Genomic DNA, 17,546 nt, shown 5'->3' with positions numbered 1-17,546 from the left:
CCGGCAGCTGTTCCTTATGAAGCTGGAGAGGCTGAGTACAGCAGGTCTCTCAGAGTTTTACTCTGCGGTGCTGAGGGCCTGGCAGCTGCTAAGACCCACACGAGAAGGGGGTGTGGAGCCTGGGCAGTGGGTGTGGGAGGAGCCTATCTTCCACAACCCAGCCATCCCTTTGAGATCGGTTCAGTCGGCCAACCTGCAGAGGCAACTGATGGCAGGGGTTTACAAAGGCTGGGTGACCTGAGACTGCTGGGAGAGGAGGGGTGGAAAACCCCGGAGGTCTTGGCGCAACAAACAGGAATAACGTCTCTTAGGCTGCTGGAGAGATTCCTGGAGGAGGTCCAGGAGGCACTGTCTGAGCCGGTAAGGGGGTGTTTGAGAGGCCAAAGGGAGAGGGGCCACCAATGTTCCCGCCACTGCAGGTGACGGCAGAGACTGGAGACTGGCAAGGGGGTCTGGAGGACTTGTTAGATTTTAACACTCCGAGCCTGGGGGAGTTTGAGGGGGTGGGAGGTAAAGCCCTCTACAACCTCTGTGTTAAGGTTAGGAGCATTAGAAGCCTAACAGGAGTGAAGGCACATCAGTGGCAGGGGGTATGTGGGGCGGAGAGTATGGTGGGTTTTAGATGGAGGGCGCTCTACAAACCCCCAGTACCAAAGAGGTCAGGGGACCTCCAGTGGAGGTTTCTTCATGGAGCCCTGGCCACTAACAGCTGGTTGGCACGGGTTGATCCGGGAATTGGGCAGGGGTGTCCTTTCTGTCAAATGAAAGAAACTGTAATTCATGTGTTTTCTGTGTGCACCAGGTTAATGCCATTAATGTCTCTGTTGGAATGTCTGTGTGACAGGTTGGGGGTGGTTTTTGCTGTTGGGATGTTTATAATGGGATACAGGTATTCGAGTAAGGAGAAAGAAAAATGTGTTTTGTTGAATTTTCTGTTTGCTCAGGCAAAGTTAGCTATTTGGCTAACAAGGAGGAACAGGGTCAAAGGTGGGGGGATAACAGACCCTTTACTACTGTTTAATGGGATGGTCTCTGCGCGCCTTAGGGTTGAGTTTGAGTTCTATAAAATGATCAAATGTGTGGAGATGTTTGAGGAGATATGGTGTGTTGGGGGGGCTGTCTGTATTGCTGGGGAAGATGTTTTGGATATACGGTTGTAGGAGAGGTTTTTTGTGTATGGTGATTTGTACAGGATATATTTTTTATTTTTTATTTTATTTTTTATTTATTTTAGGAGTGGGGGGGTGAGTTTTAAATGAATTGAGAATGTTTCAATAAAGAAAGACCAAAAGTCAAAAAGTCTCTCTCTCGCTCTCTTTCTCTCTCTCTCTCTCTCTTTCTCTGTCTGTCTCTTTCTGTCTCTCTCTGTCTCTCTCATTGGAGAAAATATCATCACTGCATTCTATACTGCAGGTTATTTGAGGCCACATTATCAGTTCTCTCTCATCCCTCTCTCTCTCTCTCTCTCTCTCTCTCTCTCTTCTTCTCTGTCTCTCTGTCATTTGGAAAAAATATAATCACTGCATTCTGTACTGCAGGTTATTTGAGGCCACATATTATCAGTTTTCTCTCTCATTCCCTCTCTCTCTCCCTCTCTCTCTGTCTCTCTCTCTCTCTCCCTCCATCCACAACGGACTATTTTTTATTTCTCTCTGCCCTGTGAGAGAGATGTCTGTCATTACTATTCATGAAGGGAGCCATCTCTTCTAGCACACAGAGAGAGAGAGAGAGAGAGAGAGAGAGAGAGAGAGAGAGAGAGAGACTACACGTAATGTTATCCAACGGAGTCACCTCATAAAAATCTATGAAAAACTGGAGAGGGATGGACGATTTGTCACAACTTTCAATTTATTTTTTAACACCTGACAGTACGAGTATAGGGTGCAATTGGCTGACATTGAAGTGGTCTGGAAGGCTTATTGGAGTGGGAGCGCTGTCAACACTTTCTACAAAGACGTAGACTAAAAGCTTTTAAAGGACAGCGAGACATAAAGAGAGTTAATCATTGGGAATAATACAATACAATCCCAATACCTCACATAATAGCACACACTATCAAACTCAATCACCACCATTACTTCTACTTCTGTCTCTGGGGTTGGACAACAAATAAACAAACCCCAAAGAACATATGTTCACCCATCAGCGCTTAGCTGTCAATATCTCACGTTCTGTGTCTCCCACCCACTCCTACTCCTCATTTCTTCATCTCTCCTTCATCTGCCTCCCAGTCTTTCACTCTCGCGCTCCCTCTCTCTCTCGCACACGCTCCCTCTCTTTCACTCCTCTTTCTCCCCATCTCTTTTTCACTCCCCCCTCCCAGAGTAAATCAGCCTCTGCACAAGGCAAGGCATGTTAGAAGTCAAATCTGGAAAGCGGCAGCACCTATCCTCTTTTCTCATCTCTTCCCGGCTTTAAGCTCATTTCAAAGGCTGTGATCCGCCCACTACTCCCCCCCTACTCCCCTCCCAGCCTCTGTACTGAACAGGACATAATGATACTCCTTTAGCAGAGATGGAGATTTCAGCAGTACTGAGAACCAGAGCAGAGTGGTAAGAGAAAGCAAAGGAAGTGACAGACAGAAAGAGGGAGAAAAGGAGAGAGGGCATGAGGACATAAGGACATCAGGCCCTGTGGGAGACTTCCATAATGATATGGATTATTATACTCCATTATGACCGGTAGACTCCATTTTGATTACATGGGATATGAACACAGTGTACCTTTAGAATCCTCCCAAAAAAATGTGCCCCTGTGTCCTCCACCACCACCTGCACACCCCAGCAGGACCTCACAGGAGTACTATCTCTCAATGCTTTACAGGGAGAAAGAGCGAGAGATAAGAGAGACCTACATAGAGACAGGCATATATAAAGAGAGATGTAGAGAGACAGAGACATCGAATCATTGGTAAGAGGTAGCAAGAACACCCTAACGGGATAATACCTGCATTTAGTACAGACTCTGCTCAGTGAGAGAGAATGATCAGCACTACTTCACTGTGAGGCGACCAGTTCAGCTCAGCCTTGTTATGTGCTGCCAGTTTCATCTGGGTGACAGCTCATTTCCTCTGAAATACCTGCCTTCCTACAAACTCAGGGGCCAACGCCAACACTATCCCTTATTGGAACCTTTCTTTGTCTCTCTCTCTCTCTCTTTCCCTCTCTCTATGTCTCTCTCTTTGCTCTCTCTCTCTCTCTCTCTCTCGCTTTGCTCTCTCTCTCTTTGCTCTCTCTCTCTCTTTGCTCTTTCTTTCTTTGCTCTCTTTCTCTCTGCTCTCTCTCTTTGCTCTCTTTCTCTCTGCTCTCTCTCTCTGCTTTCTCTCTCGCTCTCTTTGCTCTCTTTCTCTCTCTGCTCTCTCGCTCTCTCTCTCTCTTTCTCTCTCTCTTTCTCTCTCTCTTTGCTCTCTCTCTCTCAATTCAATTTTCAATTCAATTTGCTTTATTGGCATGACGTAACAATGTACATAGTGCCAAAGCTTACTTTGGATATTTACAATATGAAAATACTAAGAATCAAAACTGTCAACGGGACAACAGTAACAACAATAACCAACGGTCAAAATAACCATACATTGAACAATAACAATAAGCATACAGTAGAGGACATGTGCAGGTTGATTGGTCTGTCAGACACTGTACCTCAACTTATGGCAGGCAGCAATGTAGTGCGCTGCCAACCCACAGCTCTCTGCGTCCTCCCCCAACAGGACAGGTAGCCTACTCTCATCAGAGAGGTCTTTGAAACCTTGAATTAGGGTTTCAAATTTAGGGAAATGACACTCTAATTGTAATATTTTTGACATTTTGTCAGGAAATGCAGCTCCGTCTCAGGTTCTGCTGTACAGTGGTTGCACAGACTTTCCTCTACAGGGAGTCTACCCTTCCAATGACAAGGCTGTGCTCACTGAGCCTGTACTTTGTCAAGGTTTTTCTAAGGTTTTGATCGGTAACCATGGTCAAATAGTTAGCCACGTGTACTGTCAATTTAGGGCCAGATAGCACTGCATTTTGCTTTGTGCTTGTGTTTCCCATTAAGCAATGTAGTTTTGTTTTGACTGTGTTGTAATTTGGTTTATTCTGATTGATTGGATGTTCTGGTTCTGAGGCTTCAGTGTCTTAGTAGAACAAATGTGTGTACTGAGCCCCAGGACCAGCTGGATGAGGGGACTCTTTGCTTTGCTCAGCTCTTGGCATTGCAGGGCTTGGTAATGATATGATAGGGGATCACTGTATTTTAGATGTTTCCAAAACTTAATTGCTCTTTTTTGAGTTTTTATTATTAGTGAATATTGGCCTAATTCTGCCCTGCATGCACTGTTTGTACTTTTCCTCTGGACATGTCGGAGAATCTTACAGAACTCTGCATGCAGGGTTTCAATGGGGTGTTTGTCCCACATGATGAAATCTTGTTTTGCAAATGGACCCCGCAATTGGTTCAATGACACATTTAATTAGTTTTAGCCAAATTTTAATAGGTATTTCAATTTTAATTTGTTTTTTTAATGGCGTAGAATGCCCTGCGTGCTTTCTCTCTCAGGTCATTCACTGCCTCATTAAGGTGTCCAGTTGAGCTTATTTTTAAACCTAAGTAATTGTAGTGTGTGCATTACTCTATATATTTTGTACCAATTGAGAACTTTTTGGTCTAATTCCCAATTGGTCTAATTCTCTGAGATTTGGATCTTCTCTGGAAAATCATTATTTTAGTATTTTTGGGGTTTTACTGCCAGGGCCCAGGTCTGACAGTACTGCTCTAGCAGGTCCAGGCTCAGAAAACCTTCCCCAGGTTACTGTTCACACACATGCCTCTGTAATTTTTAATGTCAAATTTGTTTCCGTTATTAAAGATTGGGGTTATGAGTCCTTGATTCCAGATGTCAGGAAAATAACCTACACTCAGGATCAAATTAAACCGATTAGCCAGAAATGTCTTTTTGAGCATATCATTTAGATGTCTGCATGTCTTTTTAAATTTGAGGGCCTGAAGTTTATTATAGAGTTCCTAGTCAGTAATTGGGGAGTTCAATGGATTTTGACTGTCCTTTTAGCTTTTTCTAATCCATTCAACTTCTCATGAATTTGGCGTTGTTCTGCGTTTGTGTCAATTTGAACGGTGTTGTAGAGTGTTTTAAAGTGGGTTGTCCATATGTCACCATTTTGTATCGTAAATTCCTCTTGTTTCGATTTTTTTAGTTTTTCCAATTTTTCCAGAAGTTGTTTGTGTTTATGGACTCCTCAATTAGTGTCAGCTGCTTGCTGTTGTACTGTGATTTTTTTGGTTCTGAGTGTACGTTTATAGAGTTTTAAAGTCTCACAGTAATGAAGGCGTTATTCAACATTATTTGGGTCTCTGTGCTTTTGGTTGGATAGTGTTCTAAATGTTTTCCTTATAATTTTACAATCTGCATCAAACCAGTTTTCATCTGTGGTCTTTTTTGTTTTGTTTTTTTATCAATTTCAATTGTGCTTCTTTTGCCGTTTGCCTGAATATAGAGTTGATGTGTTTTACTTCTAGATTGATACCTTCTTTACTGTGAGTGAATGTGGTATCCAGAAAGTTATCATAGAGTGTTTGGATATTTTGGTTACAGGTTGCTTTCTGGTATTCTTCTGTGCTGTTTTGGGCCCATCTGTATGAATTTCTGATGTTGTACAGCTTACTGGGCTGTGAATGTTTGGTTGTTTCCATGTCTGTTCTTTTGAGGAACAACATAATTTGGCTGTGATCAGACAGAGGTGTTAGTGGCTTGACAATGAATGAGCTGAAGAGAAAGGGTCAATGTTTGTAATCACATAGTCTACTGTACTGTGGCCAAGAGGTGAGCAGTAGGTGAATCTCCCCAAAGAGTCCCCCCGAAACCTACCATTGACAAAGTACAGACCCAGGCTTCTACAGAGCTGCAACAGATCCCTTCCATGTTTGTTGATGGTGCTGTCACTGTTGTTTCTATGGGGGAGACGAAGACAGTTAGAAACAGTATGGCCTGTAATAAAGCTGTTCCCTTGTGTGGTCGTTAGATCAGGTAGTGTTCCTGTGCGCACATTTGTGTCCCCACCGATGAGCACATTTCCCTGGGCCTGGAAATGGCGCGTCTCTTCCTCAAGGGTGGGGAATATATCCTCTGAGTAATATGGGGATTCTGAGGGGGGGGGATATATATGGCGCAAAGGAACACATATTTTTCTGTCAGTACAAGTTATTTTTTTTTTCAGTTTTAACCAAATGTGATATTTACCATTTTTGAGGGGATCCATTTGATTTTTTAGTTCGGATTTGTACCAAATGATCAGTCCTCCAGAGTCTCTGCCTCTATTGACAGAGCTGTGTTTCTGTGATGACACAATTACCTCTCTGTAGCCTGTGGGACAGTGAGTGACAATGTCAGCCTTACACCATGTCTCCTGCAGAATGATGACGTCAACATCAACCAGTGCTAAACGCTTCAGTCCAAAGGTTGATGAGTTTAGGCCCTGAATGTTCCACATGCTAACTGATAGTGATTTCATGTTGCAGAAAGAAAGAATAGCAGTCAGAAATGCAGAAAAGCAGTAACTCTCTCTCTCTCCTTGCTCTCTCTCTCTCTGCCCTTTTTCTCTAATCTTCTCTTTCTTTTTCAACCCCTCTCACTCGCTCCTGTATTCTCCCTTGCTGGGTTCTCAGAAGTCATGGAAGCTATTTTCTGTTCATTTGTGGTGGGGTGAGGTCGGTGCAAAGGTAAAGAGATGATCTTTGGTGACATGTTGTATAATATATTCAGTCTCGACAGACACAAAGGAAGACATGAACATGAAAGAACATACGTTGAAACACACACCCAAACACACGGCAGGAAGACACGGCTAGGTCCTCACATGAAAGAACATACTTTGAAACACACACACCCAAACACACACACACGGCAGGAAGACACGGCTAGGTCCTCACATGAAAGAACATACTTTGAAACACACACACACACACAGGCAGGCCCAGTCCCAGACATAGAGAAGAATGAATGGGCCAGTTTAAATCAGCCAAGCTGCTGCTGCACACTGAAAACCAATACCCTGATCGAGCACAGCAATGAAAGGAGCATACACACACTGACACACACACCCACACACACACACACACACACACACACACACACACACACACACACAAATACCCTCGGCCAGAAATGTAACCATGTGTACATTTATATGTACAAACAAATTGCTCTTGCTTCATGCTTTCTCCTTTTTTAACTTCATGAGAGCATCTCATACAATCTCATACATCCTTGTCTCTCTCGCACGCTCTGCTTTTCCATTGAATGAAAGGAGAAAAGGAGGGGGGAACATAGTGCTCACAGAGAAATGTGAAGACAGGGTGAAGCTCCGGTATGATCAGTTTTAAGAGCTACACCATCTCTACCAAATCAAATGACAGGCCCAAGAGACCTCCTCTCTCCTCTCTTTCTGGAGCCGGGCCCGAAGATGGTGATTTCATTTTAGTAAATGTTTCTCTCTTTCTCTCTTTCTTTGTCTTAGACACATACACACACACTTTTTCAGAACCAAACACACTTCCCATATGTATCACTCCACCCCTCTCTCTCTCCTTCTCTCTCTCCTTCCCTCTGTGTTTTCAATCATATAGCTTTTATAAAGGCCTACCTATGATTGTGTAGAGCGAAGGCGGAGGTAGAAGGCGGGGATGGGGCATAAGAATGGAACGGGTCTTTATAAGAGCTGAGTCATCAGGTGAACATTATTTCTCTCACTGTGCCGTGTCGCAGGGAGTATTGATATTTCCTCAGTCTAAGATGGCCGCCTGCCGCCAGCGTCGTGATTGAGTGCTATGGTTTCCCCATCACAGGAATAAACCAACACTTATCGACATAAATACATATTTTGAATTGCAAATACAGTCAATTTGGAAGATTTACAGTGATATTTTACCCCAGAAAGCACACCTTTCTCTGCATTTCTCCACAGCACAGAACACAAAAGCTATCGCCAATGGGCTACAGAATAGTAAATACTTTTAGGTACAGGTGAGTCATTATAGCACCGTCTTGAGAAATGGGAAGAGAACCAAAATATGCAGTTCTTATTCAAAGAGGTACATTACATTTTCAGTGAGCCGCCAACATACTTTGTTCTTCAATTTCAGCTGCCATTGTGTTGATATAGGACACATAAAGAAGAAAATACTGCATGATTAAAAAAATACATGATTATACCTCTCTCTTTCTTTAACTCTCGCTTCAGTGGAGTAGCGACTTGGCAGGGGAAGGGGGGGTCCAGGTGGTAGGTGGTATTCACACAGGAGAGGTCCCATGGTGGGGCTGATGGATGACTCGCTGTACCCTCTCTCTGGGTGTCCCCAGAATCAACCTAACTTCATCTCCTCCTGCTGTTAGAATAGGACAATTATTAACATCCTGGCCACCGGCAAGTACCACAGAAACACACTTTCAAGGCACCAGTTTGAGGAGCTCAGATCGATAGAAGAGCTTGCTTTAAACACTGACTAGCGTGAAAAGAGCAATCGAAGCATTGAGAGTGGTGGAGACAGAACTGCAGTGAGTATGAAAGTTGAATATCCAAAAGACAAACTGATCAAACCTACATGTACATTTAGAGTAACTTTGGGTGAACTCCTGAGGTGTTGTTCGCCTACTGATATGATGAGGCAGGCAGCCAATTAGAGTGGAGAGATGGTGTGGACTGATTAGCAGGCCACAGGTGAAGAGGACGGGGGGGGGGGGGGCACAAGCAAGGGGTGGGCACTAGGGGGGCCTCTGAATATATTTAAGTGGATCACAGGAAATCAAACCAGCTCATTAATTTATAGCCTTGTGTGTCACTTGTTACTGGAGAGTGGATCCTCATTCTGATGTTTTACATTTAGACCCAGGCTGAGCTCTGACTGGGAGAACTGATCAGCCTCGTTATAAGTCTGCAGTCAGATGATCGCCCAATCAGATGTTTTACATTTAGACCCAGGCTGAGCTCTGACTGGGAGAACTGATCAGCCTCGTTATAAGTCTGCAGTCAGATGATCGCCCAATCAGATGTTTTACATTTAGACCCAGGCTGAGCTCTGACTGGGAGAACTGATCAGCCTCGTTATAAGTCTGCAGTCAGATGATCGCCCAATCAGATGTTTTACATTTAGACCCAGGCTGAGCTCTGACTGGGAGAACTGATCAGCCTCGTTATAAGTCTGCAGTCAGATGATCGCCCAATCAGATGTTTTACATTTAGACCCAGGCTGAGCTCTGACTGGGAGAACTGATCAGCCTCGTTATAAGTCTGCAGTCAGATGATCGCCCAATCAGATGTTTTACATTTAGACCCAGGCTGAGCTCTGACTGGGAGAACTGATCAGCCTCGTTATAAGTCTGCAGTCAGATGATCGCCCAATCAGATGTTTTACATTTAGACCCAGGCTGAGCTCTGACTGGGAGAACTGATCAGCCTCGTTATAAGTCTGCAGTCAGATGATCGCCCAATCAGATGTTTTACATTTAGACCCAGGCTGAGCTCTGACTGGGAGAACTGATCAGCCTCGTTATAAGTCTGCAGTCAGATGATCGCCCAATCAGATGATCCCACAATCAGTCAGTCGGTAATCATTTTTCGTTTGTATAACGCCTGGCTGTCACAGAGTCATTGAGCACAGGCCCAGGTATGAATAGTCAAACCCAGAGACTACATATTATGATGAGCCCTGACTGGCCCACGTTTCAGACCTCATTAAAAACTGAAAGTCATACTTCAGGTTGAAAAAATGTGAGGATAAATGAATGCATTAGCACAGAAAATCTCAAATGTTTTCTAGAATGTAAGATAACTTTTCTTTGTGATCAAATGAATGATAAGCTAGACAATAGCAACGCGGATCTTGGTGCAGTGAAGTTCAAGTGCAGTTCAACACTTGCAACGTAGATCAATGCGTGCTGCAAACCAATGTAAACGTACCGACATTTTGAATTTTTTAACTGCCATTGAAGTCTCCATCATCCAGACGGTGAAACCCATATCTGCTGCTGGCAACTATGTTCCGTTTTTTTACATTTGTTTTCGTGGTGGATTTCTGCCATGAACAACAAAACAACACAAATGAACTAACTAGGGAGAAGCTGACACACTAAATACCCAGGGGGAGAGAGAGGAGAATGTTTTAAGTGTGTTTAAACCCAAACAATGTGTTGTTTTTTTTGTTTCACCGAATATAATAAATATAATAACTTTAATCCCTGAGTATTCACAAGAGTGCTCATTAATTCCGTCTCCATGGAGACCAGCACATTAGCACCACAAACAGGGATCAAAACAACACAATGTTTATCTCTGTCCCTCTGTCACTCTCCCACAATGCAACCCGATAAACACCCAGACAAAAAAAATAGAACAAAGACTGTGTGAGGATGACGGAGAATTACCCACCTAGAAAAGTCTAATACAAACATCAGGAGGGATGTGATTAAGCATAATCTGCCATATACTCATTATTAAGGTTGTTTTCACGGTCAAATCGTTTGTTTGCTAAATCACGAGATGGAACGACCTTTGTTGACGTGGTTGCGATGAGAACAAAATCAGTTCATGTGCACAAATACACGATTATGTGTTTACCACTGAGGCACGCACAGTGGTAGACAAACTGATATTCAACACACACACCGGTTTGAGGGTGATTGGTAACCCGTCCGTCAGTCTGTCTGTGTGGGATGAAAGATTAGAGGAGGTAGGACTGGCCCACACCTGAGGAACGGGAGGGAGAAGGTCACCAATTAAAAGCCCAGTCACTAACCAGATGTGCCACAGGCAGAGGTCAGAGTTCAAAGATAGTTAGTACTTGAATTATGCATTTCACTGACTCTGGCTCAACCGTCACCCAAGGGCCACAAACTCACACATATCACACATACTGTACATGCACACACACCTTAGAACTCTACTAATGAGCGTAGGTGGGGAGGCATCAAAGGTGAGGTTATTAATACTCCAAGGCTTCACTTAATATTTCAGTGAGAGTAAAACTCTGCTAACATTCTCAATGAAGGTAAATCACATAGACCATTAACAGACCTGCTGCGTTCAAATAGTTTGGAAATAGACAAATGTATCACATACTTTGATGGTTTGATTGAATCTGCCTGGAGTGCTAGATGAGCGGGATTTGCTCGTTTGTCACTATTCCATTGGTTCCATTGTGCAAGGCCAGCTCAACAAAACCCAACAAAATCCTTTCAAATATTTTTTTTAAATCAAATACTATTTGAACCCAGGTCTGTTATCAAAACCGTTGTACAGGCCACTTGTCACCTAAAACACTCACAAACTCTTACAGATGCACAATCGAGAGCATCCTGTCAGGCTGTATCACCGCCTGGTATGGCAACTGCACCGCCCTCAAAGGCAAGGCTCTCCAGAGGGTAGTGCGGTCTGCACAACGCATCAACGGGGGCAAACTACCTGCCTCCAGGACATCTACAGCGCCCGATGTCACAGGAAGGCCAAAAAGATAATCAAGGACAACAACCACCTGCCTGAACACCACGCTATCATCCAGAAGGCGAGGTCAGTACAGGTGCATCAAATCTGGGACCGAGAGACTGAAAAACAGCTTCTATCGCAAGGCCATCAGACTGTTAAACAGCCATCACTAACATAGAGAGCCTGCTGTCAACATACAGACTCAAATCTCCACCCACTTTAATAAATAGAATGAATAAAGGTATCGTTAGTCACTTTAAATAACAACACTTTAATAATGTTAACATATCCTACATCACTCATCTCATATGTACAGTGGGGCAAAAAAGTATTTTGTCAGCCACCAATTGTGCAAGTTCTCCCACTTAAAAAGATGAGAGAGGCCTGTAATTTTCATCATAGGTACACTTCAACTATGACAGACAAAATGAGGGGAAAAAATCCAGAAAGTCACATTGTAGGATTTTAATGAATTTATTTGCAAATTATGGTGGAAAATAAGAATTTGGTCAATAACAAAAGTTTATCTCAATACTTTGTTATATACCCTTTGTTGGCAATGACAGAGGTCAAACGTTTTCTGTAAGTCTTCACAAGGTTTTCACACACTGTTGATGGTATTTTGGCCCATTCCTCCATGTAGATCTCCTCTAGAGCAGTGATGTTTTGGGGCTGTTGCTGGGCAACACGGACTTTCAACTCCCTCCAAAGATTTTCTATGGGGTTGTGGCTTCTTACGAAGCCACTCCTTCGTTGCCCGGGCGGTGTGTTTGGGATCATTGTCATGCTGAAAGACCCAGCCACGTTTCATCTTCAATGCCCTTGCTGATGGAAGGAGGTTTTCACTCAAAATCTCACAATACATGGCCCCGTTCATTCTTTCCTTTACACGGATCGGTCGTCCTGGTCCCTTTGCAGAAAAACAGCCCCAAAGCATGATGTTTCCACCCCCATGCTTCACAGTAGGTATGGTGTTATTTGGATGCAACTCAGCATTCTTTGTCCTCCAAACACGACGCGTTGAGTTTTTACCAAAAAGTTATATTTTGGTTTCATCTGACCATTCTCCCAATCTTCTTCGGGATCATCCAAATGCTCTCTAGCAAACTTTAGACGGTCCTGGACATGTACTGGCTTAAGCAGGGGGACACGTCTGGCACTGCAGGAATTGAGTCCCTGGCGGCGTAGTGTGTTACTGATGGTAGGCTTTGTTACTTTGGTCCCAGCTCTCTGCAGGTCATTCACTAGGTTCCCCCGTGTGGTTCTGGGATTTTTGCTCACCGTTCTTGTGATCATTTTGACCCCACGGGATGAGATCTTGGAGCCCCAGATCGAGGGAGATTATCAGTGGTCTTGTATGTCTTCCATTTCCTAATAATTGCTCCCACAGTTGATTTCTTCAAACCAAGCTGCTTACCTATTGCAGATTCCGTCTTCCCAGCCTGGTGCAGGTCTACAATTTTGTTTCTGGTGTCCTTTGACAGCTCTTTGGTCTTGGCCATAGTGGAGTTTGGAGTGTGACTGTTTGAGGTTGTGGACAGGTGTCTTTTATACTGATAACAAGTTGAAACAGGTGCCATTAATACAGGTAACGAGTGGAGGACAGAGGAGCCTCTTAAAGAAGAAGTTACAGGTCTGTAAGAGCCAGAAATCTTGCTTGTTTGTAGGTGACCAAATACTTATTTTCGGATCATTTGCAAATAAATTCATAAAAAATCCTACAATGTGATTTTCTGGATTTTTTAAAATCATTTTGTCTGTCATAGTTGAAGTGTACCTATGATGAAAATTTCAGGCCTCTCTCATCTTTTTTAAGTGGGAGAACTTGCACAATTGGTGGCTGACTAAATACTTTTTTGCCCCACTGTATATACTGCTTATAACGCTCCGGGTGTCGTGGGTGTGGAGTCAGACGCAGGAAACAGAGAGTGCAATACTGTGCTCTTTAATGCACTCACGCTACACTGGGTGCTCAAAACCAAATGCCCCAAACACGGGGGACGAAAACAGTACAGCAGAATACACGACCAGGAACAAACATGTTCCTCTACTACATAACCGAAGGTCACAACAATTAATCCCGCACAAAGAAACAGGCGGGCCGGCTGTCTAATAAAGCCCAACTAATGACTCACTAACAGGTGCTAACAATAAACATACAAGTAGGGGGAGGAAAGACAATCAGTGGCAGCTAATAGGCCGGCGACGACGACCGCTGAGCGCCACCCGACCGGGAAGGGGAGCCACCCTCGGTCGGACTTGTGACACTGCTCTATACCATCTACTGCATCTTGCCTATGCCGAATGGCCATCGCTCATCCATGTATTTATATGTTCATATTCTTATTCATCCCTTACATTTGTGTGTATAATGTAGTTGTTGTGAATTTCTTAGATCACTTGTTAGATATTACTGCATGGTCAGAACTAGAAGCACAAGCATTTCGCTACAGGCATTCATTTATTTTTTATATTTCATCTTTATTTAACCAGGTAGGCCAGATGAGAACAAGTTCTCATTTACAACTGCGACCTTGCCAAGATAAAGCAAAGCAGTGCGACACAAACAACAACACAGAGTTACAGATGGAATAAACAAACATACAGTCAATAACACAATAGAAAATTCTATATATATTGTGTCAAATGAGGTAAGATAAGGGAGGTAAGGGAATAAATGGGCTATAGAGTGATAGATGTGCAGAAGATGAATGTGCAAGTAGAGATACCGGAGTGAAAAGGAGCAAAATAAATAAATAACAGTACGGGATGAGGTACAGTAGTTGGATGGGCTTTTTACAGATGGGCTATGTACAGGTGCAGGGATCTATGAGCTGCTCTGATGGCTGGTGCTTAAAGTTAAAGAGGTAGATATGAGTCTCCAGCTTCAGTGATTTTTGGAATTCGTTCCAGTTATTAGCAGCAGAGAACTGGAAGGAAAAGCGGCCAAAGTAGGAATTGGCTTTGGGGGTGACCAGTGAAATATACCTGCTGGAGCGCGTGCTATGGGTGGGTGCTGCTATGGTGACCAGTGAGCTGAGATAAGGCGGGGCTTTACCTAGCAAACACTTATAGATGACCTGGAGCCAGTGGGTTTGACGACGAATATGAAGCGAGGGCCAGCCAACGAAGCATACAGGTCGCAGTGCTGGGTAGTATATGGGGCTTTGGTGACAAAACGGATGGCACTGTGATAGACTGCATCCAATTTGCTGAATAGAGTGTTGGAGGCTATTTTGTAAATGACGTCGCCGAAGTCAAGTTTTACGAGGGTATGTTCGGCAGCATGAGCAAATGATGCTTTGTTGCAAAATAGGAAGACAATTCTAGATTTAATTTTGGATTGGAGATGCTTAATATGAGTCTGGAAGGAGAGTTTTCAATCTAACCAGACACTTAGGTATTTGTAGCTGTTCACATATTCTAAGTCAGAACCGTCCAGAGTAGTGATGCTGGACAGGCGGGCAGGTGCGGGCAGAAATCGGTTGAATAGCATTAATTTAGTTTTACTTGCATTTAAGAGCAGTTGGAGGCCATGGAAGGAGTGTTGTATGGCATTGAAGCTTGTCTGGAGGTTAGTTAACACAGTGTCCAATGAAGGGCCAGAAGTATACAGAATGGTGTCATCTGCATAGAGGTGGATCAGAGAATCACCAGCAGCAAGAGCGGCATCATTGACGTACACAGAGAAAAGAGTCGGCCTGAGAATTGAACCCTGTGGTACCCCATAGAGACTGACAGAGGTCCGGACAACAGGCCCTCCAATTTGACACACTGAACTCTATCTGAGAAGTAGTTGGTGAACCAGGCAAGGCAGTCATTTGAGAAACCAAGGCTGTTGAGTCTGCCGATAAGAATGTGGTGATTGACAGAGTCGAAAGCCTTGGCCAAGTCGATGAATACAGCTGCACAGTATTGTCTCTTATCGATGGTGGTTATGATATCATTTAGGACCTTGAGCGTGGCTGAGGTGTTTGTTAAATTGGCTTTCAAAGACCTTAGAACGGCAGGGTAGGATAGATATAGGTCTGTAACAGTTTGGGTCTAGAGTGTCTCCCCTTTGAAGATGGGGATGACCGCTGCAGCTTTCCAATCTTTGGGGATCTCAGATGATACGAAAGAGAGGTTGAACAGGCTAGTAATAGGGGTTGCAACATTTGCAGCGGATAATTTTAGAAAGAGAGGGTCCAGATTGTCTAGCCCAGCTGATTTGTAGGGGTCCAGATTTTGCAGCTCTTTTAGAACATCAGCTATCTGGATTTTTGGTGAAGGAGAAATGGGGAGGCTTGGGAAAGTTGCTGTGGGGGTTGCATTGCTGTTGACTGGGGTAGGGGTAGCCAGGTGGAAAGCATGGCCAGCCATAGAGAAATGCTTATTTAAATTCTCAATTATCGTGGATTTATCGGTGGTGACAGTTTCCTAGCCTTAGTGCAGTGGACAGCTGGGAGGAGGTGCTCTTATTCTCCATGGACTTTATAGTTTGTGCTACAAAGATGCAAATTTATGTTTGAATAAGCTAGCCTTTGCTTTCCTAACTGCCTGTGTATATTGTTTCCTAACTTCCCTGAAAAGTTGCATATCACGGTGGCTATTCGATGCTAATGCAGTACGCCACAGGATGTTTTTGTGCTGGGCAAGGGCAGTCAGGTCTGGACTGAACCAAGGGCTATATTTGTTCCTGGTTCTACATTTTTTGAATGGGGCATGCTTATTTAAGATAGTGAGGAAAGCTCTTTTAAAGAATAACCAGCCATCCTCTACTGACGGAATGAGGTCAATATCCTCCCAGGATACCAAGGCCAGGTCGATTAGAAAGGCCTGCTCGCTGAAGTGTTTTAGGGAGCGCTTGACAGTGATGAGGGATGGTCCTTTGACCGCTGACTCATTACGGATGCAGGCAATGAGGCAGTGATCGCTGAGATCCTGGTTGAAGACAGCAGAGGTGTATTTGGAGAGCAGGTTGGTTAGGATGATATCTATGAGGGTGCCCATGTTTACGGATTTGGGGTTGTACCTGGTAGGTACATTGATAATTGGTGTGAGATTGAGGGCATCTAGCTTAGATTGTAGGATGGCCGGGGTGTTAAGCATGTCCCAGTTTAGGTCACCTAACAGTACAAGCTCTGACGAGAGTTGGGGGGCAATCAATTCACCTATGGTGTCCAGGGTACAGCTGGGGGCAGAATGTGATCTATAGCAAGGGCAATGCTGAGAGACTTGTTTCTGAAAAGGTGAAAAAAGTAGAAGCTCAAATTGTTTGGGCACAGACCTGGATAGTATGACAGGACTCTACAGGATATCTCTACAGTAGAATGCAACTCCACCCCCTTTAGCAGTTCTATCTTGTCGGAAAATGTTATAGTTAGGGATGGAAATATCAGGGTTTTGGTGGCCTTCCTAAGTCAGGATTCAGACACGGCTAGGACATCCGGGTTGGCAGAGTGTACTAAAACAGTGAACAAAACAAACTTAGGGAGGAGGCTTCTAATGTTAACATGCTTGAAACCAAGGCTTTTGCGGTTACAGAAGTCAACAAATGAGAGAGCCTGGGGAATGGAAGAGGAGCTAGGCTCTGCAGGGCCTCGATTGACCTCTACATCAGCAGAGGAACAGAGGAGTAGGATAAAGGTACGGCTAAAGCCTATAAGAACTGGTCGTCTAGTGCGTTCGGAACAGAGAGTAAAAGGAGCAGGTTTCTGGGCACAGAAGAATAGATTGAAGGCATAATGTACAGACAAGGGTATTGTAGGATGTGAATACAGTGGAGGTAAACCTAGGCATTGAGTGACGATGAGAGAGGTATTGTCTCAAGAGACACCATTTAAACCAGGTGATGTCATCGCATGTGTGGGAGATTGAACAAAAGGCTTAGCTAAGGCATATTGAGCAGGGCTGGAGGTTACGTCGGCAGACCAGTCGTGATGGATCGGTAGGACTCCTTGTGGTAAAAGGATCCAGGCCAATTAGCAGCTAACAGTCTGATATGCTCTCGACAGCTAGCGGGCTGCGGCTGGCAGGCTAGCAGATGGGGATTCAGAGGACATCGTGACAGATTTAGATGCACTATTGTAA

The sequence above is a fragment of the Oncorhynchus nerka genome, linkage group LG5, assembly GCF_034236695.1.
Source record: "Oncorhynchus nerka isolate Pitt River linkage group LG5, Oner_Uvic_2.0, whole genome shotgun sequence".
Lineage (NCBI taxonomy): Eukaryota > Metazoa > Chordata > Actinopteri > Salmoniformes > Salmonidae > Oncorhynchus > Oncorhynchus nerka.
Note: the sequence above shows the minus strand (reverse complement) of the source record.